This window comes from Ambystoma mexicanum, chromosome 1q, assembly GCF_040938575.1.
Source record: "Ambystoma mexicanum isolate Mex_15411 chromosome 1q, UKY_AmexF1_1, whole genome shotgun sequence".
Taxonomy (NCBI): Eukaryota; Metazoa; Chordata; class Amphibia; order Caudata; family Ambystomatidae; genus Ambystoma; species Ambystoma mexicanum.
This window is the reverse complement of record NC_090922.1, coordinates 593,163,121-593,190,443: the sequence shown is the minus strand read 5'-3', so window position 1 is coordinate 593,190,443 and position 27,323 is coordinate 593,163,121. Positions and strand designations below refer to the sequence as shown.

Here is a 27,323-nt window from a genome sequence, read left to right as displayed (position 1 = left end):
CTAGCTCAGGGTGACTTAGTGAAGCAGTGCACACGATGACGCTTTTTGAGATGAAGCGAATGGAGAATGCTATCGGGCTCCGAACCCGTGGCAGAATGACTTTATTTGCAAGCAATCCCATCCAAAGTCATGAAACCTGGCAGGGGATTGTGGGTATGCAAATTTCTCCAGACCGCAGGCCATGTGACATTGGCCAAAAGGCAGGCAGAGTCTGCCTTTGCCTGAGGACTCCCCTCGTTTACATAAGGTCTAGGGCTTCTGGGAGGCAGGCGTGAGATTTTCTTTTGGGCCCCAGAGATGGGGCTCCTCCCCCAGGATGTTGAAAAAGCAGCCCGCTCTCTCCTTTCTCAGGACACAGGGGTCATTTTCCGCCCTCACCCTGTCTTGCACGGGTGCTGGGCCTCCTGGGCTGCCAGCGGGCAAAGGACGGCGTTTGTCAGGCGTTCGTCAGCCGATCGGGGCCCGGGCCCAAACCCCTGCCCACTGGGGCCATATCCTCCTGGATGCTAGCTTGGAGCCAGCCTCTGCTGGCTCACCAGCAGGTGGCGACAGCAGCAAGCATTAGCTAAAGGCTCCCCCCTCTGGCTACCACTGCAAAGCATCAGCCTGGCTGTGCTGCGAGGACCCCTGCAAAGGCTGACTGACAGCTGGGGGGTGCAAGCCAACAGCTGAAAAGCAGGCTTTGCGCTTTCATTTGCTCTGTTTCTTTTTTTTTTTAACCAGCATAGGTAACCCTGCACTTGGCAGGGCTTCAAAAAATTGAGTGAAACTCTTTAATGTTCCTCTCCACGGAAATCTTTAGTAAAAGGCGAAAGATTTATTCGGTTTGAAGAGAAACCAGAGTATGCGCTCTAGTGGCCCCGACTGCGGCCGCAAAAAATGCAACACCTCACTAGCTCAGGGTGACTTAGTGAAGCAGTGCACACGATGACGCTTTTTGAGATGAAGCGAATGGAGAATGCTATCGGGCTCCGAACCCGTGGCAGAATGACTTTATTTGCAAGCAATCCCATCCAAAGTCATGAAACCTGGCAGGGGATTGTGGGTATGCAAATTTCTCCAGACCGCAGGCCATGTGACATTGGCCAAAAGGCAGGCAGAGTCTGCCTTTGCCTGAGGACTCCCCTCGTTTACATAAGGTCTAGGGCTTCTGGGAGGCAGGCGTGAGATTTTCTTTTGGGCCCCAGAGATGGGGCTCCTCCCCCAGGATGTTGAAAAAGCAGCCCGCTCTCTCCTTTCTCAGGACACAGGGGTCATTTTCCGCCCTCACCCTGTCTTGCACGGGTGCTGGGCCTCCTGGGCTGCCAGGTTCTTTTGCCCGCCAGGGCAAAGCCCGCCGGGCAAAGGACGGCGTTTGTCAGGCGTTTGTCAGGCGATCGGGGCCCGGGCCCAAACCCCTGCCCACTGGGGCCATATCCTCCTGGATGCTAGCTTGGAGCCAGCCTCTGCTGGCTCACCAGCAGGTGGCGACAGCAGCAAGCATTAGCTAAAGGCTCCCCCCTCTGGCTACCACTGCAAGGCATCAGCCTGGCTGTGCTGCGAGGACCCCTGCAAAGGCTGACTGACAGCTGGGGGGTGCAAGCCAACAGCTGAAAAGCAGGCTTTGCGCTTTCATTTGCTCTGTTTCTTTTTAACCAGCATAGGTAACCCTGCACTTGGCAGGGCTTCAAAAAATTGAGTGAAACTCTTTAATGTTCCTCTCCACGGAAATCTTTAGTAAAAGGCGAAAGATTTATTCGGTTTGAAGAGAAACCAGAGTATGCGCTCTAGTGGCCCCGACTGCGGCCGCAAAAAATGCAACACCTCACTAGCTCAGGGTGACTTAGTGAAGCAGTGCACACGATGACGCTTTTTGAGATGAAGCGAATGGAGAATGCTATCGGGCTCCGAACCCGTGGCAGAATGACTTTATTTGCAAGCAATCCCATCCAAAGTCATGAAACCTGGCAGGGGATTGTGGGTATGCAAATTTCTCCAGACCGCAGGCCATGTGACATTGGCCAAAAGGCAGGCAGAGTCTGCCTTTGCCTGAGGACTCCCCTCGTTTACATAAGGTCTAGGGCTTCTGGGAGGCAGGCGTGAGATTTTCTTTTGGGCCCCAGAGATGGGGCTCCTCCCCCAGGATGTTGAAAAAGCAGCCCGCTCTCTCCTTTCTCAGGACACAGGGGTCATTTTCCGCCCTCACCCTGTCTTGCACGGGTGCTGGGCCTCCTGGGCTGCCAGGTTCTTTTGCCCGCCAGGGCAAAGCCCGCCGGGCAAAGGACGGCGTTTGTCAGGCGTTTGTCAGGCGATCGGGGCCCGGGCCCAAACCCCTGCCCACTGGGGCCATATCCTCCTGGATGCTAGCTTGGAGCCAGCCTCTGCTGGCTCACCAGCAGGTGGCGACAGCAGCAAGCATTAGCTAAAGGCTCCCCCCTCTGGCTACCACTGCAAGGCATCAGCCTGGCTGTGCTGCGAGGACCCCTGCAAAGGCTGACTGACAGCTGGGGGGTGCAAGCCAACAGCTGAAAAGCAGGCTTTGCGCTTTCATTTGCTCTGTTTCTTTTTTTTTTTTAACCAGCATAGGTAACCCTGCACTTGGCAGGGCTTCAAAAAATTGAGTGAAACTCTTTAATGTTCCTCTCCACGGAAATCTTTAGTAAAAGGCGAAAGATTTATTCGGTTTGAAGAGAAACCAGAGTATGCGCTCTAGTGGCCCCGACTGCGGCCGCAAAAAATGCAACACCTCACTAGCTCAGGGTGACTTAGTGAAGCAGTGCACACGATGACGCTTTTTGAGATGAAGCGAATGGAGAATGCTATCGGGCTCCGAACCCGTGGCAGAATGACTTTATTTGCAAGCAATCCCATCCAAAGTCATGAAACCTGGCAGGGGATTGTGGGTATGCAAATTTCTCCAGACCGCAGGCCATGTGACATTGGCCAAAAGGCAGGCAGAGTCTGCCTTTGCCTGAGGACTCCCCTCGTTTACATAAGGTCTAGGGCTTCTGGGAGGCAGGCGTGAGATTTTCTTTTGGGCCCCAGAGATGGGGCTCCTCCCCCAGGATGTTGAAAAAGCAGCCCACTCTCTCCTTTCTCAGGACACAGGGGTCATTTTCCGCCCTCACCCTGTCTTGCACGGGTGCTGGGCCTCCTGGGCTGCCAGGTTCTTTTGCCCGCCAGGGCAAAGCCCGCCGGGCAAAGGACGGCGTTTGTCAGGCGATCGGGGCCCGGGCCCAAACCCCTGCCCACTGGGGCCATATCCTCCTGGATGCTAGCTTGGAGCCAGCCTCTGCTGGCTCACCAGCAGGTGGCGACAGCAGCAAGCATTAGCTAAAGGCTCCCCCCTCTGGCTACCACTGCAAGGCATCAGCCTGGCTGTGCTGCGAGGACCCCTGCAAAGGCTGACTGACAGCTGGGGGGTGCAAGCCAACAGCTGAAAAGCAGGCTTTGCGCTTTCATTTGCTCTGTTTCTTTTTAACCAGCATAGGTAACCCTGCACTTGGCAGGGCTTCAAAACATTGAGTGAAACTCTTTAATGTTCCTCTCCACGGAAATCTTTAGTAAAAGGCGAAAGATTTATTCGGTTTGAAGAGAAACCAGAGTATGCGCTCTAGTGGCCCCGACTGCGGCCGCAAAAAATGCAACACCTCACTAGCTCAGGGTGACTTAGTGAAGCAGTGCACACGATGACGCTTTTTGAGATGAAGCGAATGGAGAATGCCATCGGGCTCCGAACCCGTGGCAGAATGACTTTATTTGCAAGCAATCCCATCCAAAGTCATGAAACCTGGCAGGGGATTGTGGGTATGCAAATTTCTCCAGACCGCAGGCCATGTAACATTGGCCAAAAGGCAGGCAGAGTCTGCTTTTGCTTGAGGACTCCCCTCGTTTACATAAGGTCTAGGGCTTCTGGGAGGCAGGCGTGAGATTTTCTTTTGGGCCCCAGAGATGGGGCTCCTCCCCCAGGATGTTGAAGAAGCAGCCCGCTCTCTCCTTTCTCAGGACACAGGGGTCATTTTCCGCCCTCACCCTGTCTTGCACGGGTGCTGGGCCTCCTGGGCTGCCAGCGGGCAAAGGACGGCGTTTGTCAGGCGTTCGTCAGCCGATCGGGGCCCGGGCCCAAACCCCTGCCCACTGGGGCCATATCCTCCTGGATGCTAGCTTGGAGCCAGCCTCTGCTGGCTCACCAGCAGGTGGCGACAGCAGCAAGCATTAGCTAAAGGCTCCCCCCTCTGGCTACCACTGCAAGGCATCAGCCTGGCTGTGCTGCAAGGACCCCTGCAAAGGCTGACTGACAGCTGGGGGGTGCAAGCCAACAGCTGAAAAGCAGGCTTTGCGCTTTCATTTGCTCTGTTTCTTTTTTTTTTTAACCAGCATAGGTAACCCTGCACTTGGCAGGGCTTCAAAAAATTGAGTGAAACTCTTTAATGTTCCTCTCCACGGAAATCTTTAGTAAAAGGCGAAAGATTTATTCGGTTTGAAGAGAAACCAGAGTATGCGCTCTAGTGGCCCCGACTGCGGCCGCAAAAAATGCAACACCTCACTAGCTCAGGGTGACTTAGTGAAGCAGTGCACACGATGACGCTTTTTGAGATGAAGCGAATGGAGAATGCTATCGGGCTCCGAACCCGTGGCAGAATGACTTTATTTGCAAGCAATCCCATCCAAAGTCATGAAACCTGGCAGGGGATTGTGGGTATGCAAATTTCTCCAGACCGCAGGCCATGTGACATTGGCCAAAAGGCAGGCAGAGTCTGCCTTTGCCTGAGGACTCCCCTCGTTTACATAAGGTCTAGGGCTTCTGGGAGGCAGGCGTGAGATTTTCTTTTGGGCCCCAGAGATGGGGCTCCTCCCCCAGGATGTTGAAAAAGCAGCCCGCTCTCTCCTTTCTCAGGACACAGGGGTCATTTTCCGCCCTCACCCTGTCTTGCACGGGTGCTGGGCCTCCTGGGCTGCCAGGTTCTTTTGCCCGCCAGGGCAAAGCCCGCCGGGCAAAGGACGGCGTTTGTCAGGCGTTTGTCAGGCGATCGGGGCCCGGGCCCAAACCCCTGCCCACTGGGGCCATATCCTCCTGGATGCTAGCTTGGAGCCAGCCTCTGCTGGCTCACCAGCAGGTGGCGACAGCAGCAAGCATTAGCTAAAGGCTCCCCCCTCTGGCTACCACTGCAAGGCATCAGCCTGGCTGTGCTGCGAGGACCCCTGCAAAGGCTGACTGACAGCTGGGGGGTGCAAGCCAACAGCTGAAAAGCAGGCTTTGCGCTTTCATTTGCTCTGTTTCTTTTTAACCAGCATAGGTAACCCTGCACTTGGCAGGGCTTCAAAAAATTGAGTGAAACTCTTTAATGTTCCTCTCCACGGAAATCTTTAGTAAAAGGCGAAAGATTTATTCGGTTTGAAGAGAAACCAGAGTATGCGCTCTAGTGGCCCCGACTGCGGCCGCAAAAAATGCAACACCTCACTAGCTCAGGGTGACTTAGTGAAGCAGTGCACACGATGACGCTTTTTGAGATGAAGCGAATGGAGAATGCTATCGGGCTCCGAACCCGTGGCAGAATGACTTTATTTGCAAGCAATCCCATCCAAAGTCATGAAACCTGGCAGGGGATTGTGGGTATGCAAATTTCTCCAGACCGCAGGCCATGTGACATTGGCCAAAAGGCAGGCAGAGTCTGCCTTTGCCTGAGGACTCCCCTCGTTTACATAAGGTCTAGGGCTTCTGGGAGGCAGGCGTGAGATTTTCTTTTGGGCCCCAGAGATGGGGCTCCTCCCCCAGGATGTTGAAAAAGCAGCCCGCTCTCTCCTTTCTCAGGACACAGGGGTCATTTTCCGCCCTCACCCTGTCTTGCACGGGTGCTGGGCCTCCTGGGCTGCCAGGTTCTTTTGCCCGCCAGGGCAAAGCCCGCCGGGCAAAGGACGGCGTTTGTCAGGCGTTTGTCAGGCGATCGGGGCCCGGGCCCAAACCCCTGCCCACTGGGGCCATATCCTCCTGGATGCTAGCTTGGAGCCAGCCTCTGCTGGCTCACCAGCAGGTGGCGACAGCAGCAAGCATTAGCTAAAGGCTCCCCCCTCTGGCTACCACTGCAAGGCATCAGCCTGGCTGTGCTGCGAGGACCCCTGCAAAGGCTGACTGACAGCTGGGGGGTGCAAGCCAACAGCTGAAAAGCAGGCTTTGCGCTTTCATTTGCTCTGTTTCTTTTTTTTTTTTAACCAGCATAGGTAACCCTGCACTTGGCAGGGCTTCAAAAAATTGAGTGAAACTCTTTAATGTTCCTCTCCACGGAAATCTTTAGTAAAAGGCGAAAGATTTATTCGGTTTGAAGAGAAACCAGAGTATGCGCTCTAGTGGCCCCGACTGCGGCCGCAAAAAATGCAACACCTCACTAGCTCAGGGTGACTTAGTGAAGCAGTGCACACGATGACGCTTTTTGAGATGAAGCGAATGGAGAATGCTATCGGGCTCCGAACCCGTGGCAGAATGACTTTATTTGCAAGCAATCCCATCCAAAGTCATGAAACCTGGCAGGGGATTGTGGGTATGCAAATTTCTCCAGACCGCAGGCCATGTGACATTGGCCAAAAGGCAGGCAGAGTCTGCCTTTGCCTGAGGACTCCCCTCGTTTACATAAGGTCTAGGGCTTCTGGGAGGCAGGCGTGAGATTTTCTTTTGGGCCCCAGAGATGGGGCTCCTCCCCCAGGATGTTGAAAAAGCAGCCCACTCTCTCCTTTCTCAGGACACAGGGGTCATTTTCCGCCCTCACCCTGTCTTGCACGGGTGCTGGGCCTCCTGGGCTGCCAGGTTCTTTTGCCCGCCAGGGCAAAGCCCGCCGGGCAAAGGACGGCGTTTGTCAGGCGTTCGTCAGCCGATCGGGGCCCGGGCCCAAACCCCTGCCCACTGGGGCCATATCCTCCTGGATGCTAGCTTGGAGCCAGCCTCTGCTGGCTCACCAGCAGGTGGCGACAGCAGCAAGCATTAGCTAAAGGCTCCCCCCTCTGGCTACCACTGCAAGGCATCAGCCTGGCTGTGCTGCGAGGACCCCTGCAAAGGCTGACTGACAGCTGGGGGGTGCAAGCCAACAGCTGAAAAGCAGGCTTTGCGCTTTCATTTGCTCTGTTTCTTTTTAACCAGCATAGGTAACCCTGCACTTGGCAGGGCTTCAAAACATTGAGTGAAACTCTTTAATGTTCCTCTCCACGGAAATCTTTAGTAAAAGGCGAAAGATTTATTCGGTTTGAAGAGAAACCAGAGTATGCGCTCTAGTGGCCCCGACTGCGGCCGCAAAAAATGCAACACCTCACTAGCTCAGGGTGACTTAGTGAAGCAGTGCACACGATGACGCTTTTTGAGATGAAGCGAATGGAGAATGCCATCGGGCTCCGAACCCGTGGCAGAATGACTTTATTTGCAAGCAATCCCATCCAAAGTCATGAAACCTGGCAGGGGATTGTGGGTATGCAAATTTCTCCAGACCGCAGGCCATGTAACATTGGCCAAAAGGCAGGCAGAGTCTGCTTTTGCTTGAGGACTCCCCTCGTTTACATAAGGTCTAGGGCTTCTGGGAGGCAGGCGTGAGATTTTCTTTTGGGCCCCAGAGATGGGGCTCCTCCCCCAGGATGTTGAAGAAGCAGCCGCTCTCTCCTTTCTCAGGACACAGGGGTCATTTTCCGCCCTCACCCTGTCTTGCACGGGTGCTGGGCCTCCTGGGCTGCCAGCGGGCAAAGGACGGCGTTTGTCAGGCGTTCGTCAGCCGATCGGGGCCCGGGCCCAAACCCCTGCCCACTGGGGCCATATCCTCCTGGATGCTAGCTTGGAGCCAGCCTCTGCTGGCTCACCAGCAGGTGGCGACAGCAGCAAGCATTAGCTAAAGGCTCCCCCCTCTGGCTACCACTGCAAGGCATCAGCCTGGCTGTGCTGCAAGGACCCCTGCAAAGGCTGACTGACAGCTGGGGGGTGCAAGCCAACAGCTGAAAAGCAGGCTTTGCGCTTTCATTTGCTCTGTTTCTTTTTTTTTTTAACCAGCATAGGTAACCCTGCACTTGGCAGGGCTTCAAAAAATTGAGTGAAACTCTTTAATGTTCCTCTCCACGGAAATCTTTAGTAAAAGGCGAAAGATTTATTCGGTTTGAAGAGAAACCAGAGTATGCGCTCTAGTGGCCCCGACTGCGGCCGCAAAAAATGCAACACCTCACTAGCTCAGGGTGACTTAGTGAAGCAGTGCACACGATGACGCTTTTTGAGATGAAGCGAATGGAGAATGCTATCGGGCTCCGAACCCGTGGCAGAATGACTTTATTTGCAAGCAATCCCATCCAAAGTCATGAAACCTGGCAGGGGATTGTGGGTATGCAAATTTCTCCAGACCGCAGGCCATGTGACATTGGCCAAAAGGCAGGCAGAGTCTGCCTTTGCCTGAGGACTCCCCTCGTTTACATAAGGTCTAGGGCTTCTGGGAGGCAGGCGTGAGATTTTCTTTTGGGCCCCAGAGATGGGGCTCCTCCCCCAGGATGTTGAAAAAGCAGCCCGCTCTCTCCTTTCTCAGGACACAGGGGTCATTTTCCGCCCTCACCCTGTCTTGCACGGGTGCTGGGCCTCCTGGGCTGCCAGCGGGCAAAGGACGGCGTTTGTCAGGCGTTCGTCAGCCGATCGGGGCCCGGGCCCAAACCCCTGCCCACTGGGGCCATATCCTCCTGGATGCTAGCTTGGAGCCAGCCTCTGCTGGCTCACCAGCAGGTGGCGACAGCAGCAAGCATTAGCTAAAGGCTCCCCCCTCTGGCTACCACTGCAAAGCATCAGCCTGGCTGTGCTGCGAGGACCCCTGCAAAGGCTGACTGACAGCTGGGGGGTGCAAGCCAACAGCTGAAAAGCAGGCTTTGCGCTTTCATTTGCTCTGTTTCTTTTTTTTTTTAACCAGCATAGGTAACCCTGCACTTGGCAGGGCTTCAAAAAATTGAGTGAAACTCTTTAATGTTCCTCTCCACGGAAATCTTTAGTAAAAGGCGAAAGATTTATTCGGTTTGAAGAGAAACCAGAGTATGCGCTCTAGTGGCCCCGACTGCGGCCGCAAAAAATGCAACACCTCACTAGCTCAGGGTGACTTAGTGAAGCAGTGCACACGATGACGCTTTTTGAGATGAAGCGAATGGAGAATGCTATCGGGCTCCGAACCCGTGGCAGAATGACTTTATTTGCAAGCAATCCCATCCAAAGTCATGAAACCTGGCAGGGGATTGTGGGTATGCAAATTTCTCCAGACCGCAGGCCATGTGACATTGGCCAAAAGGCAGGCAGAGTCTGCCTTTGCCTGAGGACTCCCCTCGTTTACATAAGGTCTAGGGCTTCTGGGAGGCAGGCGTGAGATTTTCTTTTGGGCCCCAGAGATGGGGCTCCTCCCCCAGGATGTTGAAAAAGCAGCCCGCTCTCTCCTTTCTCAGGACACAGGGGTCATTTTCCGCCCTCACCCTGTCTTGCACGGGTGCTGGGCCTCCTGGGCTGCCAGGTTCTTTTGCCCGCCAGGGCAAAGCCCGCCGGGCAAAGGACGGCGTTTGTCAGGCGTTTGTCAGGCGATCGGGGCCCGGGCCCAAACCCCTGCCCACTGGGGCCATATCCTCCTGGATGCTAGCTTGGAGCCAGCCTCTGCTGGCTCACCAGCAGGTGGCGACAGCAGCAAGCATTAGCTAAAGGCTCCCCCCTCTGGCTACCACTGCAAGGCATCAGCCTGGCTGTGCTGCGAGGACCCCTGCAAAGGCTGACTGACAGCTGGGGGGTGCAAGCCAACAGCTGAAAAGCAGGCTTTGCGCTTTCATTTGCTCTGTTTCTTTTTTTTTTTTAACCAGCATAGGTAACCCTGCACTTGGCAGGGCTTCAAAAAATTGAGTGAAACTCTTTAATGTTCCTCTCCACGGAAATCTTTAGTAAAAGGCGAAAGATTTATTCGGTTTGAAGAGAAACCAGAGTATGCGCTCTAGTGGCCCCGACTGCGGCCGCAAAAAATGCAACACCTCACTAGCTCAGGGTGACTTAGTGAAGCAGTGCACACGATGACGCTTTTTGAGATGAAGCGAATGGAGAATGCTATCGGGCTCCGAACCCGTGGCAGAATGACTTTATTTGCAAGCAATCCCATCCAAAGTCATGAAACCTGGCAGGGGATTGTGGGTATGCAAATTTCTCCAGACCGCAGGCCATGTGACATTGGCCAAAAGGCAGGCAGAGTCTGCCTTTGCCTGAGGACTCCCCTCGTTTACATAAGGTCTAGGGCTTCTGGGAGGCAGGCGTGAGATTTTCTTTTGGGCCCCAGAGATGGGGCTCCTCCCCCAGGATGTTGAAAAAGCAGCCCACTCTCTCCTTTCTCAGGACACAGGGGTCATTTTCCGCCCTCACCCTGTCTTGCACGGGTGCTGGGCCTCCTGGGCTGCCAGGTTCTTTTGCCCGCCAGGGCAAAGCCCGCCGGGCAAAGGACGGCGTTTGTCAGGCGATCGGGGCCCGGGCCCAAACCCCTGCCCACTGGGGCCATATCCTCCTGGATGCTAGCTTGGAGCCAGCCTCTGCTGGCTCACCAGCAGGTGGCGACAGCAGCAAGCATTAGCTAAAGGCTCCCCCCTCTGGCTACCACTGCAAGGCATCAGCCTGGCTGTGCTGCGAGGACCCCTGCAAAGGCTGACTGACAGCTGGGGGGTGCAAGCCAACAGCTGAAAAGCAGGCTTTGCGCTTTCATTTGCTCTGTTTCTTTTTAACCAGCATAGGTAACCCTGCACTTGGCAGGGCTTCAAAACATTGAGTGAAACTCTTTAATGTTCCTCTCCACGGAAATCTTTAGTAAAAGGCGAAAGATTTATTCGGTTTGAAGAGAAACCAGAGTATGCGCTCTAGTGGCCCCGACTGCGGCCGCAAAAAATGCAACACCTCACTAGCTCAGGGTGACTTAGTGAAGCAGTGCACACGATGACGCTTTTTGAGATGAAGCGAATGGAGAATGCCATCGGGCTCCGAACCCGTGGCAGAATGACTTTATTTGCAAGCAATCCCATCCAAAGTCATGAAACCTGGCAGGGGATTGTGGGTATGCAAATTTCTCCAGACCGCAGGCCATGTAACATTGGCCAAAAGGCAGGCAGAGTCTGCTTTTGCTTGAGGACTCCCCTCGTTTACATAAGGTCTAGGGCTTCTGGGAGGCAGGCGTGAGATTTTCTTTTGGGCCCCAGAGATGGGGCTCCTCCCCCAGGATGTTGAAGAAGCAGCCCGCTCTCTCCTTTCTCAGGACACAGGGGTCATTTTCCGCCCTCACCCTGTCTTGCACGGGTGCTGGGCCTCCTGGGCTGCCAGCGGGCAAAGGACGGCGTTTGTCAGGCGTTCGTCAGCCGATCGGGGCCCGGGCCCAAACCCCTGCCCACTGGGGCCATATCCTCCTGGATGCTAGCTTGGAGCCAGCCTCTGCTGGCTCACCAGCAGGTGGCGACAGCAGCAAGCATTAGCTAAAGGCTCCCCCCTCTGGCTACCACTGCAAGGCATCAGCCTGGCTGTGCTGCAAGGACCCCTGCAAAGGCTGACTGACAGCTGGGGGGTGCAAGCCAACAGCTGAAAAGCAGGCTTTGCGCTTTCATTTGCTCTGTTTCTTTTTTTTTTTAACCAGCATAGGTAACCCTGCACTTGGCAGGGCTTCAAAAAATTGAGTGAAACTCTTTAATGTTCCTCTCCACGGAAATCTTTAGTAAAAGGCGAAAGATTTATTCGGTTTGAAGAGAAACCAGAGTATGCGCTCTAGTGGCCCCGACTGCGGCCGCAAAAAATGCAACACCTCACTAGCTCAGGGTGACTTAGTGAAGCAGTGCACACGATGACGCTTTTTGAGATGAAGCGAATGGAGAATGCTATCGGGCTCCGAACCCGTGGCAGAATGACTTTATTTGCAAGCAATCCCATCCAAAGTCATGAAACCTGGCAGGGGATTGTGGGTATGCAAATTTCTCCAGACCGCAGGCCATGTGACATTGGCCAAAAGGCAGGCAGAGTCTGCCTTTGCCTGAGGACTCCCCTCGTTTACATAAGGTCTAGGGCTTCTGGGAGGCAGGCGTGAGATTTTCTTTTGGGCCCCAGAGATGGGGCTCCTCCCCCAGGATGTTGAAAAAGCAGCCCGCTCTCTCCTTTCTCAGGACACAGGGGTCATTTTCCGCCCTCACCCTGTCTTGCACGGGTGCTGGGCCTCCTGGGCTGCCAGGTTCTTTTGCCCGCCAGGGCAAAGCCCGCCGGGCAAAGGACGGCGTTTGTCAGGCGTTTGTCAGGCGATCGGGGCCCGGGCCCAAACCCCTGCCCACTGGGGCCATATCCTCCTGGATGCTAGCTTGGAGCCAGCCTCTGCTGGCTCACCAGCAGGTGGCGACAGCAGCAAGCATTAGCTAAAGGCTCCCCCCTCTGGCTACCACTGCAAGGCATCAGCCTGGCTGTGCTGCGAGGACCCCTGCAAAGGCTGACTGACAGCTGGGGGGTGCAAGCCAACAGCTGAAAAGCAGGCTTTGCGCTTTCATTTGCTCTGTTTCTTTTTAACCAGCATAGGTAACCCTGCACTTGGCAGGGCTTCAAAAAATTGAGTGAAACTCTTTAATGTTCCTCTCCACGGAAATCTTTAGTAAAAGGCGAAAGATTTATTCGGTTTGAAGAGAAACCAGAGTATGCGCTCTAGTGGCCCCGACTGCGGCCGCAAAAAATGCAACACCTCACTAGCTCAGGGTGACTTAGTGAAGCAGTGCACACGATGACGCTTTTTGAGATGAAGCGAATGGAGAATGCTATCGGGCTCCGAACCCGTGGCAGAATGACTTTATTTGCAAGCAATCCCATCCAAAGTCATGAAACCTGGCAGGGGATTGTGGGTATGCAAATTTCTCCAGACCGCAGGCCATGTGACATTGGCCAAAAGGCAGGCAGAGTCTGCCTTTGCCTGAGGACTCCCCTCGTTTACATAAGGTCTAGGGCTTCTGGGAGGCAGGCGTGAGATTTTCTTTTGGGCCCCAGAGATGGGGCTCCTCCCCCAGGATGTTGAAAAAGCAGCCCGCTCTCTCCTTTCTCAGGACACAGGGGTCATTTTCCGCCCTCACCCTGTCTTGCACGGGTGCTGGGCCTCCTGGGCTGCCAGGTTCTTTTGCCCGCCAGGGCAAAGCCCGCCGGGCAAAGGACGGCGTTTGTCAGGCGTTTGTCAGGCGATCGGGGCCCGGGCCCAAACCCCTGCCCACTGGGGCCATATCCTCCTGGATGCTAGCTTGGAGCCAGCCTCTGCTGGCTCACCAGCAGGTGGCGACAGCAGCAAGCATTAGCTAAAGGCTCCCCCCTCTGGCTACCACTGCAAGGCATCAGCCTGGCTGTGCTGCGAGGACCCCTGCAAAGGCTGACTGACAGCTGGGGGGTGCAAGCCAACAGCTGAAAAGCAGGCTTTGCGCTTTCATTTGCTCTGTTTCTTTTTTTTTTTTAACCAGCATAGGTAACCCTGCACTTGGCAGGGCTTCAAAAAATTGAGTGAAACTCTTTAATGTTCCTCTCCACGGAAATCTTTAGTAAAAGGCGAAAGATTTATTCGGTTTGAAGAGAAACCAGAGTATGCGCTCTAGTGGCCCCGACTGCGGCCGCAAAAAATGCAACACCTCACTAGCTCAGGGTGACTTAGTGAAGCAGTGCACACGATGACGCTTTTTGAGATGAAGCGAATGGAGAATGCTATCGGGCTCCGAACCCGTGGCAGAATGACTTTATTTGCAAGCAATCCCATCCAAAGTCATGAAACCTGGCAGGGGATTGTGGGTATGCAAATTTCTCCAGACCGCAGGCCATGTGACATTGGCCAAAAGGCAGGCAGAGTCTGCCTTTGCCTGAGGACTCCCCTCGTTTACATAAGGTCTAGGGCTTCTGGGAGGCAGGCGTGAGATTTTCTTTTGGGCCCCAGAGATGGGGCTCCTCCCCCAGGATGTTGAAAAAGCAGCCCACTCTCTCCTTTCTCAGGACACAGGGGTCATTTTCCGCCCTCACCCTGTCTTGCACGGGTGCTGGGCCTCCTGGGCTGCCAGGTTCTTTTGCCCGCCAGGGCAAAGCCCGCCGGGCAAAGGACGGCGTTTGTCAGGCGTTCGTCAGCCGATCGGGGCCCGGGCCCAAACCCCTGCCCACTGGGGCCATATCCTCCTGGATGCTAGCTTGGAGCCAGCCTCTGCTGGCTCACCAGCAGGTGGCGACAGCAGCAAGCATTAGCTAAAGGCTCCCCCCTCTGGCTACCACTGCAAGGCATCAGCCTGGCTGTGCTGCGAGGACCCCTGCAAAGGCTGACTGACAGCTGGGGGGTGCAAGCCAACAGCTGAAAAGCAGGCTTTGCGCTTTCATTTGCTCTGTTTCTTTTTAACCAGCATAGGTAACCCTGCACTTGGCAGGGCTTCAAAACATTGAGTGAAACTCTTTAATGTTCCTCTCCACGGAAATCTTTAGTAAAAGGCGAAAGATTTATTCGGTTTGAAGAGAAACCAGAGTATGCGCTCTAGTGGCCCCGACTGCGGCCGCAAAAAATGCAACACCTCACTAGCTCAGGGTGACTTAGTGAAGCAGTGCACACGATGACGCTTTTTGAGATGAAGCGAATGGAGAATGCCATCGGGCTCCGAACCCGTGGCAGAATGACTTTATTTGCAAGCAATCCCATCCAAAGTCATGAAACCTGGCAGGGGATTGTGGGTATGCAAATTTCTCCAGACCGCAGGCCATGTAACATTGGCCAAAAGGCAGGCAGAGTCTGCTTTTGCTTGAGGACTCCCCTCGTTTACATAAGGTCTAGGGCTTCTGGGAGGCAGGCGTGAGATTTTCTTTTGGGCCCCAGAGATGGGGCTCCTCCCCCAGGATGTTGAAGAAGCAGCCGCTCTCTCCTTTCTCAGGACACAGGGGTCATTTTCCGCCCTCACCCTGTCTTGCACGGGTGCTGGGCCTCCTGGGCTGCCAGCGGGCAAAGGACGGCGTTTGTCAGGCGTTCGTCAGCCGATCGGGGCCCGGGCCCAAACCCCTGCCCACTGGGGCCATATCCTCCTGGATGCTAGCTTGGAGCCAGCCTCTGCTGGCTCACCAGCAGGTGGCGACAGCAGCAAGCATTAGCTAAAGGCTCCCCCCTCTGGCTACCACTGCAAGGCATCAGCCTGGCTGTGCTGCAAGGACCCCTGCAAAGGCTGACTGACAGCTGGGGGGTGCAAGCCAACAGCTGAAAAGCAGGCTTTGCGCTTTCATTTGCTCTGTTTCTTTTTTTTTTTAACCAGCATAGGTAACCCTGCACTTGGCAGGGCTTCAAAAAATTGAGTGAAACTCTTTAATGTTCCTCTCCACGGAAATCTTTAGTAAAAGGCGAAAGATTTATTCGGTTTGAAGAGAAACCAGAGTATGCGCTCTAGTGGCCCCGACTGCGGCCGCAAAAAATGCAACACCTCACTAGCTCAGGGTGACTTAGTGAAGCAGTGCACACGATGACGCTTTTTGAGATGAAGCGAATGGAGAATGCTATCGGGCTCCGAACCCGTGGCAGAATGACTTTATTTGCAAGCAATCCCATCCAAAGTCATGAAACCTGGCAGGGGATTGTGGGTATGCAAATTTCTCCAGACCGCAGGCCATGTGACATTGGCCAAAAGGCAGGCAGAGTCTGCCTTTGCCTGAGGACTCCCCTCGTTTACATAAGGTCTAGGGCTTCTGGGAGGCAGGCGTGAGATTTTCTTTTGGGCCCCAGAGATGGGGCTCCTCCCCCAGGATGTTGAAAAAGCAGCCCGCTCTCTCCTTTCTCAGGACACAGGGGTCATTTTCCGCCCTCACCCTGTCTTGCACGGGTGCTGGGCCTCCTGGGCTGCCAGCGGGCAAAGGACGGCGTTTGTCAGGCGTTCGTCAGCCGATCGGGGCCCGGGCCCAAACCCCTGCCCACTGGGGCCATATCCTCCTGGATGCTAGCTTGGAGCCAGCCTCTGCTGGCTCACCAGCAGGTGGCGACAGCAGCAAGCATTAGCTAAAGGCTCCCCCCTCTGGCTACCACTGCAAAGCATCAGCCTGGCTGTGCTGCGAGGACCCCTGCAAAGGCTGACTGACAGCTGGGGGGTGCAAGCCAACAGCTGAAAAGCAGGCTTTGCGCTTTCATTTGCTCTGTTTCTTTTTTTTTTTAACCAGCATAGGTAACCCTGCACTTGGCAGGGCTTCAAAAAATTGAGTGAAACTCTTTAATGTTCCTCTCCACGGAAATCTTTAGTAAAAGGCGAAAGATTTATTCGGTTTGAAGAGAAACCAGAGTATGCGCTCTAGTGGCCCCGACTGCGGCCGCAAAAAATGCAACACCTCACTAGCTCAGGGTGACTTAGTGAAGCAGTGCACACGATGACGCTTTTTGAGATGAAGCGAATGGAGAATGCTATCGGGCTCCGAACCCGTGGCAGAATGACTTTATTTGCAAGCAATCCCATCCAAAGTCATGAAACCTGGCAGGGGATTGTGGGTATGCAAATTTCTCCAGACCGCAGGCCATGTGACATTGGCCAAAAGGCAGGCAGAGTCTGCCTTTGCCTGAGGACTCCCCTCGTTTACATAAGGTCTAGGGCTTCTGGGAGGCAGGCGTGAGATTTTCTTTTGGGCCCCAGAGATGGGGCTCCTCCCCCAGGATGTTGAAAAAGCAGCCCGCTCTCTCCTTTCTCAGGACACAGGGGTCATTTTCCGCCCTCACCCTGTCTTGCACGGGTGCTGGGCCTCCTGGGCTGCCAGGTTCTTTTGCCCGCCAGGGCAAAGCCCGCCGGGCAAAGGACGGCGTTTGTCAGGCGTTTGTCAGGCGATCGGGGCCCGGGCCCAAACCCCTGCCCACTGGGGCCATATCCTCCTGGATGCTAGCTTGGAGCCAGCCTCTGCTGGCTCACCAGCAGGTGGCGACAGCAGCAAGCATTAGCTAAAGGCTCCCCCCTCTGGCTACCACTGCAAGGCATCAGCCTGGCTGTGCTGCGAGGACCCCTGCAAAGGCTGACTGACAGCTGGGGGGTGCAAGCCAACAGCTGAAAAGCAGGCTTTGCGCTTTCATTTGCTCTGTTTCTTTTTTTTTTTTAACCAGCATAGGTAACCCTGCACTTGGCAGGGCTTCAAAAAATTGAGTGAAACTCTTTAATGTTCCTCTCCACGGAAATCTTTAGTAAAAGGCGAAAGATTTATTCGGTTTGAAGAGAAACCAGAGTATGCGCTCTAGTGGCCCCGACTGCGGCCGCAAAAAATGCAACACCTCACTAGCTCAGGGTGACTTAGTGAAGCAGTGCACACGATGACGCTTTTTGAGATGAAGCGAATGGAGAATGCTATCGGGCTCCGAACCCGTGGCAGAATGACTTTATTTGCAAGCAATCCCATCCAAAGTCATGAAACCTGGCAGGGGATTGTGGGTATGCAAATTTCTCCAGACCGCAGGCCATGTGACATTGGCCAAAAGGCAGGCAGAGTCTGCCTTTGCCTGAGGACTCCCCTCGTTTACATAAGGTCTAGGGCTTCTGGGAGGCAGGCGTGAGATTTTCTTTTGGGCCCCAGAGATGGGGCTCCTCCCCCAGGATGTTGAAAAAGCAGCCCGCTCTCTCCTTTCTCAGGACACAGGGGTCATTTTCCGCCCTCACCCTGTCTTGCACGGGTGCTGGGCCTCCTGGGCTGCCAGGTTCTTTTGCCCGCCAGGGCAAAGCCCGCCGGGCAAAGGACGGCGTTTGTCAGGCGTTTGTCAGCCGATCGGGGCCCGGGCCCAAACCCCTGCCCACTGGGGCCATATCCTCCTGGATGCTAGCTTGGAGCCAGCCTCTGCTGGCTCACCAGCAGGTGGCGACAGCAGCAAGCATTAGCTAAAGGCTCCCCCCTCTGGCTACCACTGCAAGGCATCAGCCTGGCTGTGCTGCAAGGACCCCTGCAAAGGCTGACTGACAGCTGGGGGGTGCAAGCCAACAGCTGAAAAGCAGGCTTTGCGCTTTCATTTGCTCTGTTTCTTTTTTTTTTTAACCAGCATAGGTAACCCTGCACTTGGCAGGGCTTCAAAAAATTGAGTGAAACTCTTTAATGTTCCTCTCCACGGAAATCTTTAGTAAAATGTTATTTATTTTGGTTTTAACATTCAAGCCATACAGTGAAAAAATTCATATCAATCACAAACTTTTACAAAAACATACATAATCAGAAATTTAAAAAAACACAACAAATCACATTCAAAGGAAAACATCATCGATGGAGTTAATGTCCCATTTTGAGAAAACTTTTGTCTCGTCTCCATTTCTGGCTTCCAGCAAAATACAGTCTCTGATCCGTGAAACCAGTAAACGAACAAAATTATCAACAGCACAATCACATTTGTGCCACAGATGTTGACACCTCAGGATCCACAACACCTCCTTCACCGCACTGATGATCTGCCAAGCACAGCGGTCTTTAACCCCCACACTGTGATGCCTAGGTCCGTACAACACATCTGCTTCGTTCATATTAGACACATCCATAAACTTGGCCAAAAAAATGGAAACTCTTTTCCAAGCCTGGATTGCAAAATCACACTCCACCAGAATGTGCTTAGGTGTTTCAACCCCCGTGCAGCCCGCCCTGGAACAGTGGTTTACCATGGACAGACGTCGCCTGAACATAAAAGCCCTGCAAGGTAAACATTCCCGAACCACCATCCATGCCACGTCTTTCTGCCCGTTGGACAATTGTTTACTGGACAGGTTACCCCAAATTGTACGTGAAATTGGGGCAGAGAACGATGAAACCAGTTGAACTGGGACAGAGTCCAGAACAAAACATGAAATAGCTTTCGCATTCCAAAGTTCGAGTGGTAGATCATGTAGTTTGAATTTCACAATGAAATCATAAGCTTTTTTGTACAGCATTGGGCAATCCCACGAGAATGGGACAGTATTTGTGTGAGTGAGCATACCCATCCTTCTCATAAACCTCCCAAAATAAAACCTAGCAAAAAAACCATAGGGTGAAGAAAGGGAAACAATCTCCTTCACAATGCGTGCCACAAACATTGACATAGCAGTGAAAAGAAAATCAGGAACCCCCTTCCCTCCCTTCTCAACAGGCAACATCAAAACCACCCTTGAGGCCCTCTCCACCTTACTACCCCAAAAAAACACAAACATCAAACGATTTACAGCCTTGCATGTCGTCCTGTCCGGGGGGAACACATTTGCAACAAACAATAACGTGGGTAAAATAATAGATTTCAAAATCAAAATCTTCCCAGACATGGTGAGTTGTCGACTTGACCACATATCCAATTTTCGTTTAACTTTCCCCACTACCTCCAACCAACTCTTAATTCCACTAACATTCCTATCAAAAATTATACCCAACACCTTCACCTGATCCACTCGCACACTCACCACATTCCGAATGATACTTGTGTCCCGCCATGGGCCAATGCAAAAAGCCTCACTCTTGTCTGCATTAATCTTAGAGCCTGAAGCCTGCCCATAGCTATTTGCCACCTTCATGGCCTCCAAAACCGATGGCGTGTCGCTGCACACAATGGACACATCGTCCATGTATGCCAATGCTTTTACTTCTACCTGCCCTCCACCCGGAACAAAACAACCAGCAATACGCTGATTACTTCTTACTGCTCTCAAAAAAGGTTCTAAGCACAGTACGTATAACAACGCTGACAGGGGGCATCCCTGTCTTACCCCAGATCTTACAGCTAATGGGTCTGAGGCAAAGCCGTTCACCATAACTCTACTTACCATGTCTGCATAAAACACTTTCAGCCAACCAACAAAAATGTCGCTCATTCCCATCGCTCGCAAGACACGCCACATATACTTGTGATTAACACGATCATATGCTTTTTCCTGATCCAAGCTCACAATGGTCAATGGAAAATTCCTTTCTTTAGCGTAAAAACATACGTCTCTCAAAATGAGTAGATTGTCTGTGACAGACCTTGTAGGAACACCACACCCTTGACCTGGATGTACCAAAGCACCAATCACCTTCTGAAGACGAAACATCAAAACCTTTGCTAAGACCTTATAATCAGCATTAAGGAGAGTGATAGGCCTCCAATTTTTTAGATCAATTCTCTCTCCTTTATTCTTGTAAAGCAAAGAAATCACCCCATCTCTCATACTCTCACTCAATGTTTTATCTCTCAGACATTCTGCAAACACCTCTACCATATCAGCCTTCACCAGATCCCAAAAAACCCTAAAAAACTCAATAGGCAACCCATCAGATCCAGGAGACTTCCCTAACTGAAAAGAGAAAACAGACCTCTCAACTTCATCCAGTGTTAGGCCACCTTCAAGGGCTTGCAGTTGTGTGTCTGTCAAAGGCCTATCTAAATAATGTAAAAACCCATCACCAACATCCACATCCACCTCTTGCTCTTCATAAAGTGCCTCATAGAAATCTCTAACAGTAGCTCTCAATCGTGCCTGATCAGTCACCACATTCCCAACAGCGTCCTTAATAGCAGACATTCTTTCTTTCTTCTTCCCCAACTTCTTAAAGAAATACCTGCTACAGGTTTCATTTTCATCCAAATGCTGAAGTCGACTTTGGAAAACAACTTTCTTTTCCTCTTCTCCATAATCCTCTTGTAGCACATCTTTCACCAGCTGCACATCCTCTTGTACAGGAAAACCCATATCCTGTAAGTGGACTAGATTCTGCAGCCTTCTTTGCAAACCCACAATTCTCTTCTTCTTTTCCCCGGCCACCCTCCTCCCTACTGCCATAAAGAAACCCCTAGCACGATGTTTCACCATATCCCACCATTCACCCAATGTACTGAAGCACACCTTCAAACTCTGCCATTCTCTATAACGATTAGTGAAACTTGACGTCACCGTAACATCATCAAGCAAGGAACAATTCAATTTCCACTTCCCAGGACCCTTAGGCTGAACCCCTGGAAGTTCAACAGTCAAATCCAGTCTTTTGTGATCCGAAAAAAAAACAGGTGTTAAAACAAAGGTTAACGGTTTAACTGCCCTTGAAGTAAACAAATAATCCAGTCTGGCAAAAGAAGAGCCAGAAGCATTAAACCATGTGTAATCTGCTCTACCACGTTTCAGCGTGAGACCCGTGTCTACAAGAGATGTATCTTTCAACAGGCCTTTCAACACTCTACTCGATTCATCCAGTATACCTCTTCTACTATCCAGAGGTCTCATGATGCAGTTAAAATCACCACCTAAAACAACATGCCTGTCTGTCACTAGCAATACGCGCAGTCTTGCAAAAAGCGATTTCCTGCCGTGACACGTAGTAGGAGCATACACATTAATGAGTCTCAACTTACAGTCATGCAAGTCAGCATCAACACACAAAAGGCGTCCAGGTTCAGCCTCCATGACAGAAATGACCTCAAAATCGTGTCCAGTCATAAGGATCCCCACTCCTGCAGCTCTTTCTACATTTGACCCCGACCAATAAGAGTTGCCAGCAGTCCATTGATCTTTCAAGTACTTGTAATTTCTCATAAAAGGGATCCCACATTCTTGTAAGAAGAGGACATCAGATTTGACCCCCTTTAGACCACCAAAAACAGCACGCTGTTTCTGCACTGAACACATACTGCGCACATTGACCGATGAAACTGTCAAAGCCATCAAGGATAACAATGTGGACCACAAAAAAAACTTATCCATCATTAATGGCATTTTTGAGGCGATCTTTCTTCCTTTCACTACCCCTCCGTCTTGGTTTCGGGAGGCTCACTAAAGGGTCTCCTTCAGAGCTCAAAACCGGCAAATCCTTCAGTTGCACTCCCACATCCAATGTACCACACTCTTCCTGTTGCACACCATCTCGCACCAAAAGGGCTTGCTCATGAGGATAAGAGGTAGCTTCATCTGTACTTTCATACAGCAGTAGAGGCGTTGAAAAAGGTGTCTCTGCAACCCCTTCATCAATATTCTGTGTCTCTCCTGATTTGAACACCTCACTCGACTCTGGAACATTATCTTCCTTATTGCTCCGGGCTGAGCCTGGCTCACACTCCTTTACCAACTCCAAAGACAAGTCTGAGATCCCCAGACCAGAGGGTGGCTCCACTTCAAATTCACTGCTAGAAGCAGCAGGTTTCCCCGAGGCTTCCGATATCAGCGATTCACTACCAGAAGTCAGGGTTTGTAGTGCCATAGCTTGTTTCTTATGTAAACCTTGTTCACCTACTTGGTCCAAAAGTTTACGCTTATTCCATGCTGGAAGCCTGCCAGCCCTTGTATCAGGCACAACTTCTATTTCATCATCGCTGACGTCTTGTACCAAAAGTTGCATTTCTTTCTCAGAGCTGTATTCCTCTGGAGCGTCCACCTCAATAGAGTCACAATGCTCTTCCTCTTCCACCCTTCCTTCTTCTTCCTGAGGCTGGGTTTTCTTTTTCATAATGTTCGCATATGATAACGGGCACGTATTGTACACATGACCCCTCTCACCGCACAGAAAACATGCTCTCTGAAGTTTGCAACGGTTAGTTTCATGGTCAGCGCCGCAGTTCTTACATTGCACCTTCTGGCATGCCACTGCTAGGTGGCCCATTTCCCCGCAGTTCCTGCAGAGCTTTGGCATTCCGTGATACATGACATCACCTCGGTTGTTGCCCAACATCACAATGCTCGGAAGATGACGCACTCCATGGACACCTTGCGGATCAGCTTGCAACTTAACCAGCCATTTTCTTGCTCCAGTCCATATGGTGTCGTCATCCAGCACTCTTCTGCATGCAGAGACCACAGTGCAATGTCTCTTCAGCCAGGTTTCAATGTCATGCTCTGAGATGGATTCGTTGTAGAATTGCACAGTCACCACCTTCACTTCACGGTCAGACAAGGGCTCCACAGTAAATCTGCGCATAGGGTCCATTCCCTTAGCTTCTTCATACTTCCTCCAGAAGTTCTGCAAACAGGCAGCATCCTTGAAACTCACATCAAAGTTTTCATTCTTTCCAGGCAGCTTTACCAAGCAATTCAGCTCTGCAGGGGTCACTCCTAGCGTCTTCTGGATAATGATCCGGCTGAAGTCCAGTCTCGTCATAAAAGACAGGTCCGAGGCTCCCATCAAACAAAAGCGAACAACATGATGTCTTCTGGTCCCAGGTCTCAGCAGAGAGGTCATGATGATAGAGGCTTCTCGAACCGGAAAGAAGGGGGCACTGCACAATGCAGGCCCCCTAGACTGCAGCAGCTCCTCCTCCTCGCCAGACAGCTCTTCTCCACGGAAATCTTCAGCGAAAGATTTATTCGGTTTGAAGAGAAACCAGAGTATGCGCTCTAGTGGCCCCGACTGCGGCCGCAAAAAATGCAACACCTCACTAGCTCAGGGTGACTTAGTGAAGCAGTGCACACGATGACGCTTTTTGAGATGAAGCGAATGGAGAATGCTATCGGGCTCCGAACCCGTGGCAGAATGACTTTATTTGCAAGCAATCCCATCCAAAGTCATGAAACCTGGCAGGGGATTGTGGGTATGCAAATTTCTCCAGACCGCAGGCCATGTGACATTGGCCAAAAGGCAGGCAGAGTCTGCCTTTGCCTGAGGACTCCCCTCGTTTACATAAGGTCTAGGGCTTCTGGGAGGCAGGCGTGAGATTTTCTTTTGGGCCCCAGAGATGGGGCTCCTCCCCCAGGATGTTGAAGAAGCAGCCCGCTCTCTCCTTTCTCAGGACACAGGGGTAATTTTCCGCCCTCACCCTGTCTTGCACGGGTGCTGGGCCTCCTGGGCTGCCAGCGGGCAAAGGACGGCGTTTGTCAGGCGTTCGTCAGCCGATCGGGGCCCGGGCCCAAACCCCTGCCCACTGGGGCCATATCCTCCTGGATGCTAGCTTGGAGCCAGCCTCTGCTGGCTCACCAGCAGGTGGCGACAGCAGCAAGCATTAGCTAAAGGCTCCCCCCTCTGGCTACCACTGCAAGGCATCAGCCTGGCTGTGCTGCGAGGACCCCTGCAAAGGCTGACTGACAGCTGGGGGGTGCAAGCCAACAGCTGAAAAGCAGGCTTTGCGCTTTCATTTGCTCTGTTTCTTTTTTTTTTTAACCAGCATAGGTAACCCTGCACTTGGCAGGGCTTCAAAAAATTGAGTGAAACTCTTTAATGTTCCTCTCCACGGAAATCTTTAGTAAAAGGCGAAAGATTTATTCGGTTTGAAGAGAAACCAGAGTATGCGCTCTAGTGGCCCCGACTGCGGCCGCAAAAAATGCAACACCTCACTAGCTCAGGGTGACTTAGTGAAGCAGTGCACACGATGACGCTTTTTGAGATGAAGCGAATGGAGAATGCTATCGGGCTCCGAACCCGTGGCAGAATGACTTTATTTGCAAGCAATCCCATCCAAAGTCATGAAACCTGGCAGGGGATTGTGGGTATGCAAATTTCTCCAGACCGCAGGCCATGTGACATTGGCCAAAAGGCAGGCAGAGTCTGCCTTTGCCTGAGGACTCCCCTCGTTTACATAAGGTCTAGGGCTTCTGGGAGGCAGGCGTGAGATTTTCTTTTGGGCCCCAGAGATGGGGCTCCTCCCCCAGGATGTTGAAGAAGCAGCCCGCTCTCTCCTTTCTCAGGACACAGGGGTCATTTTCCGCCCTCACCCCGTCTTGCACGGGTGCTGGGCCTCCTGGGCTGCCAGCGGGCAAAGGACGGCGTTTGTCAGGCGTTTGTCAGCCGATCGGGGCCCGGGCCCAAACCCCTGCCCACTGGGGCCATATCCTCCTGGATGCTAGCTTGGAGCCAGCCTCTGCTGGCTCACCAGCAGGTGGCGACAGCAGCAAGCATTAGCTAAAGGCTCCCCCCTCTGGCTACCACTGCAAGGCATCAGCCTGGCTGTGCTGCGAGGACCCCTGCAAAGGCTGACTGACAGCTGGGGGGTGCAAGCCAACAGCTGAAAAGCAGGCTTTGCGCTTTCATTTGCTCTGTTTCTTTTTAACCAGCATAGGTAACCCTGCACTTGGCAGGGCTTCAAAAAATTGAGTGAAACTCTTTAATGTTCCTCTCCACGGAAATCTTTAGTAAAAGGCGAAAGATTTATTCGGTTTGAAGAGAAACCAGAGTATGCGCTCTAGTGGCCCCGACTGCGGCCGCAAAAAATGCAACACCTCACTAGCTCAGGGTGACTTAGTGAAGCAGTGCACACAATGACGCTTTTTGAGATGAAGCGAATGGAGAATGCTATCGGGCTCCGAACCCGTGGCAGAATGACTTTATTTGCAAGCAATCCCATCCAAAGTCATGAAACCTGGCAGGGGATTGTGGGTATGCAAATTTCTCCAGACCGCAGGCCATGTGACATTGGCCAAAAGGCAGGCAGAGTCTGCCTTTGCCTGAGGACTCCCCTCGTTTACATAAGGTCTAGGGCTTCTGGGAGGCAGGCGTGAGATTTTCTTTTGGGCCCCAGAGATGGGGCTCCTCCCCCAGGATGTTGAAAAAGCAGCCCGCTCTCTCCTTTCTCAGGACACAGGGGTCATTTTCCGCCCTCACCCTGTCTTGCACGGGTGCTGGGCCTCCTGGGCTGCCAGGTTCTTTTGCCCGCCAGGGCAAAGCCCGCCGGGCAAAGGACGGCGTTTGTCAGGCGTTTGTCAGCCGATCGGGGCCCGGGCCCAAACCCCTGCCCACTGGGGCCATATCCTCCTGGATGCTAGCTTGGAGCCAGCCTCTGCTGGCTCACCAGCAGGTGGCGACAGCAGCAAGCATTAGCTAAAGGCTCCCCCCTCTGGCTACCACTGCAAGGCATCAGCCTGGCTGTGCTGCGAGGACCCCTGCAAAGGCTGACTGACAGCTGGGGGGTGCAAGCCAACAGCTGAAAAGCAGGCTTTGCGCTTTCATTTGCTCTGTTTCTTTTTTTTTATAACCAGCATAGGTAACCCTGCACTTGGCAGGGCTTCAAAAAATTGAGTGAAACTCTTTAATGTTCCTCTCCACGGAAATCTTTAGTAAAAGGCGAAAGATTTATTCGGTTTGAAGAGAAACCAGAGTATGCGCTCTAGTGGCCCCGACTGCGGCCGCAAAAAATGCAACACCTCACTAGCTCAGGGTGACTTAGTGAAGCAGTGCACACGATGACGCTTTTTGAGATGAAGCGAATGGAGAATGCTATCGGGCTCCGAACCCGTGGCAGAATGACTTTATTTGCAAGCAATCCCATCCAAAGTCATGAAACCTGGCAGGGGATTGTGGGTATGCAAATTTCTCCAGACCGCAGGCCATGTGACATTGGCCAAAAGGCAGGCAGAGTCTGCTTTTGCTTGAGGACTCCCCTCGTTTACATAAGGTCTAGGGCTTCTGGGAGGCAGGCGTGAGATTTTCTTTTGGGCCCCAGAGATGGGGCTCCTCCCCCAGGATGTTGAAGAAGCAGCCCGCTCTCTCCTTTCTCAGGACACAGGGGTCATTTTCCGCCCTCACCCTGTCTTGCACGGGTGCTGGGCCTCCTGGGCTGCCAGCGGGCAAAGGACGGCGTTTGTCAGGCGTTCGTCAGCCGATCGGGGCCCGGGCCCAAACCCCTGCCCACTGGGGCCATATCCTCCTGGATGCTAGCTTGGAGCCAGCCTCTGCTGGCTCACCAGCAGGTGGCGACAGCAGCAAGCATTAGCTAAAGGCTCCCCCCTCTGGCTACCACTGCAAGGCATCAGCCTGGCTGTGCTGCAAGGACCCCTGCAAAGGCTGACTGACAGCTGGGGGGTGCAAGCCAACAGCTGAAAAGCAGGCTTTGCGCTTTCATTTGCTCTGTTTCTTTTTTTTTTTAACCAGCATAGGTAACCCTGCACTTGGCAGGGCTTCAAAAAATTGAGTGAAACTCTTTAATGTTCCTCTCCACGGAAATCTTTAGTAAAAGGCGAAAGATTTATTCGGTTTGAAGAGAAACAAGAGTATGCGCTCTAGTGGCCCCGACTGCGGCCGCAAAAAATGCAACACCTCACTAGCTCAGGGTGACTTAGTGAAGCAGTGCACACGATGACGCTTTTTGAGATGAAGCGAATGGAGAATGCTATCGGGCTCCGAACCCGTGGCAGAATGACTTTATTTGCAAGCAATCCCATCCAAAGTCATGAAACCTGGCAGGGGATTGTGGGTATGCAAATTTCTCCAGACCGCAGGCCATGTGACATTGGCCAAAAGGCAGGCAGAGTCTGCCTTTGCCTGAGGACTCCCCTCGTTTACATAAGGTCTAGGGCTTCTGGGAGGCAGGCGTGAGATTTTCTTTTGGGCCCCAGAGATGGGGCTCCTCCCCCAGGATGTTGAAGAAGCAGCCCGCTCTCTCCTTTCTCAGGACACAGGGGTCATTTTCCGCCCTCACCCTGTCTTGCACGGGTGCTGGGCCTCCTGGGCTGCCAGCGGGCAAAGGACGGCGTTT

At 52.8% G+C, this 27,323-nt stretch overlaps 23 non-coding genes across 23 annotated transcripts; all 23 read right to left on the bottom strand.

Moving 5' to 3' along the window:
• Positions 1-730: 730 nt before the first annotated feature.
• Positions 731-846, bottom strand: LOC138564611 (U5 spliceosomal RNA). Its single transcript, XR_011300554.1, has one exon. It is a non-coding gene; the product is annotated as a U5 spliceosomal RNA (small nuclear RNA).
• A 799-nt stretch (positions 847-1,645) lies between these two features.
• Positions 1,646-1,761, bottom strand: LOC138564608 (U5 spliceosomal RNA). The gene has a single exon (XR_011300552.1). It is a non-coding gene; the product is annotated as a U5 spliceosomal RNA (small nuclear RNA).
• An 806-nt stretch (positions 1,762-2,567) lies between these two features.
• LOC138564607 (U5 spliceosomal RNA) lies at positions 2,568-2,683 on the bottom strand. Its single transcript, XR_011300551.1, has one exon. It is a non-coding gene; the product is annotated as a U5 spliceosomal RNA (small nuclear RNA).
• Positions 2,684-3,471: 788 nt separating this feature from the next.
• Positions 3,472-3,587, bottom strand: LOC138565136 (U5 spliceosomal RNA). Its single transcript, XR_011301048.1, has one exon. It is a non-coding gene; the product is annotated as a U5 spliceosomal RNA (small nuclear RNA).
• Positions 3,588-4,363: 776 nt separating this feature from the next.
• Positions 4,364-4,479, bottom strand: LOC138564606 (U5 spliceosomal RNA). Its single transcript, XR_011300550.1, has one exon. It is a non-coding gene; the product is annotated as a U5 spliceosomal RNA (small nuclear RNA).
• A 799-nt stretch (positions 4,480-5,278) lies between these two features.
• On the bottom strand, positions 5,279-5,394 carry LOC138564605 (U5 spliceosomal RNA). The gene has a single exon (XR_011300549.1). It is a non-coding gene; the product is annotated as a U5 spliceosomal RNA (small nuclear RNA).
• An 806-nt stretch (positions 5,395-6,200) lies between these two features.
• LOC138564604 (U5 spliceosomal RNA) lies at positions 6,201-6,316 on the bottom strand. Its single transcript, XR_011300548.1, has one exon. It is a non-coding gene; the product is annotated as a U5 spliceosomal RNA (small nuclear RNA).
• A 799-nt stretch (positions 6,317-7,115) lies between these two features.
• LOC138565134 (U5 spliceosomal RNA) lies at positions 7,116-7,231 on the bottom strand. The gene has a single exon (XR_011301047.1). It is a non-coding gene; the product is annotated as a U5 spliceosomal RNA (small nuclear RNA).
• A 775-nt stretch (positions 7,232-8,006) lies between these two features.
• Positions 8,007-8,122, bottom strand: LOC138564602 (U5 spliceosomal RNA). The gene has a single exon (XR_011300546.1). It is a non-coding gene; the product is annotated as a U5 spliceosomal RNA (small nuclear RNA).
• Positions 8,123-8,898: 776 nt separating this feature from the next.
• LOC138564601 (U5 spliceosomal RNA) lies at positions 8,899-9,014 on the bottom strand. The gene has a single exon (XR_011300545.1). It is a non-coding gene; the product is annotated as a U5 spliceosomal RNA (small nuclear RNA).
• An 806-nt stretch (positions 9,015-9,820) lies between these two features.
• LOC138564600 (U5 spliceosomal RNA) lies at positions 9,821-9,936 on the bottom strand. The gene has a single exon (XR_011300544.1). It is a non-coding gene; the product is annotated as a U5 spliceosomal RNA (small nuclear RNA).
• A 788-nt stretch (positions 9,937-10,724) lies between these two features.
• Positions 10,725-10,840, bottom strand: LOC138565132 (U5 spliceosomal RNA). The gene has a single exon (XR_011301046.1). It is a non-coding gene; the product is annotated as a U5 spliceosomal RNA (small nuclear RNA).
• A 776-nt stretch (positions 10,841-11,616) lies between these two features.
• On the bottom strand, positions 11,617-11,732 carry LOC138564599 (U5 spliceosomal RNA). Its single transcript, XR_011300543.1, has one exon. It is a non-coding gene; the product is annotated as a U5 spliceosomal RNA (small nuclear RNA).
• Positions 11,733-12,531: 799 nt separating this feature from the next.
• LOC138564598 (U5 spliceosomal RNA) lies at positions 12,532-12,647 on the bottom strand. The gene has a single exon (XR_011300542.1). It is a non-coding gene; the product is annotated as a U5 spliceosomal RNA (small nuclear RNA).
• An 806-nt stretch (positions 12,648-13,453) lies between these two features.
• On the bottom strand, positions 13,454-13,569 carry LOC138564596 (U5 spliceosomal RNA). Its single transcript, XR_011300540.1, has one exon. It is a non-coding gene; the product is annotated as a U5 spliceosomal RNA (small nuclear RNA).
• A 799-nt stretch (positions 13,570-14,368) lies between these two features.
• On the bottom strand, positions 14,369-14,484 carry LOC138565131 (U5 spliceosomal RNA). Its single transcript, XR_011301045.1, has one exon. It is a non-coding gene; the product is annotated as a U5 spliceosomal RNA (small nuclear RNA).
• A 775-nt stretch (positions 14,485-15,259) lies between these two features.
• On the bottom strand, positions 15,260-15,375 carry LOC138564595 (U5 spliceosomal RNA). Its single transcript, XR_011300539.1, has one exon. It is a non-coding gene; the product is annotated as a U5 spliceosomal RNA (small nuclear RNA).
• A 776-nt stretch (positions 15,376-16,151) lies between these two features.
• LOC138564594 (U5 spliceosomal RNA) lies at positions 16,152-16,267 on the bottom strand. The gene has a single exon (XR_011300538.1). It is a non-coding gene; the product is annotated as a U5 spliceosomal RNA (small nuclear RNA).
• Positions 16,268-17,073: 806 nt separating this feature from the next.
• LOC138564593 (U5 spliceosomal RNA) lies at positions 17,074-17,189 on the bottom strand. Its single transcript, XR_011300537.1, has one exon. It is a non-coding gene; the product is annotated as a U5 spliceosomal RNA (small nuclear RNA).
• A 6,838-nt stretch (positions 17,190-24,027) lies between these two features.
• Positions 24,028-24,143, bottom strand: LOC138564592 (U5 spliceosomal RNA). Its single transcript, XR_011300536.1, has one exon. It is a non-coding gene; the product is annotated as a U5 spliceosomal RNA (small nuclear RNA).
• Positions 24,144-24,913: 770 nt separating this feature from the next.
• LOC138564591 (U5 spliceosomal RNA) lies at positions 24,914-25,029 on the bottom strand. The gene has a single exon (XR_011300535.1). It is a non-coding gene; the product is annotated as a U5 spliceosomal RNA (small nuclear RNA).
• Positions 25,030-25,834: 805 nt separating this feature from the next.
• Positions 25,835-25,950, bottom strand: LOC138564590 (U5 spliceosomal RNA). The gene has a single exon (XR_011300534.1). It is a non-coding gene; the product is annotated as a U5 spliceosomal RNA (small nuclear RNA).
• A 776-nt stretch (positions 25,951-26,726) lies between these two features.
• Positions 26,727-26,842, bottom strand: LOC138564994 (U5 spliceosomal RNA). The gene has a single exon (XR_011300916.1). It is a non-coding gene; the product is annotated as a U5 spliceosomal RNA (small nuclear RNA).
• Between the last annotated feature and the right edge of the window lie 481 nt (positions 26,843-27,323).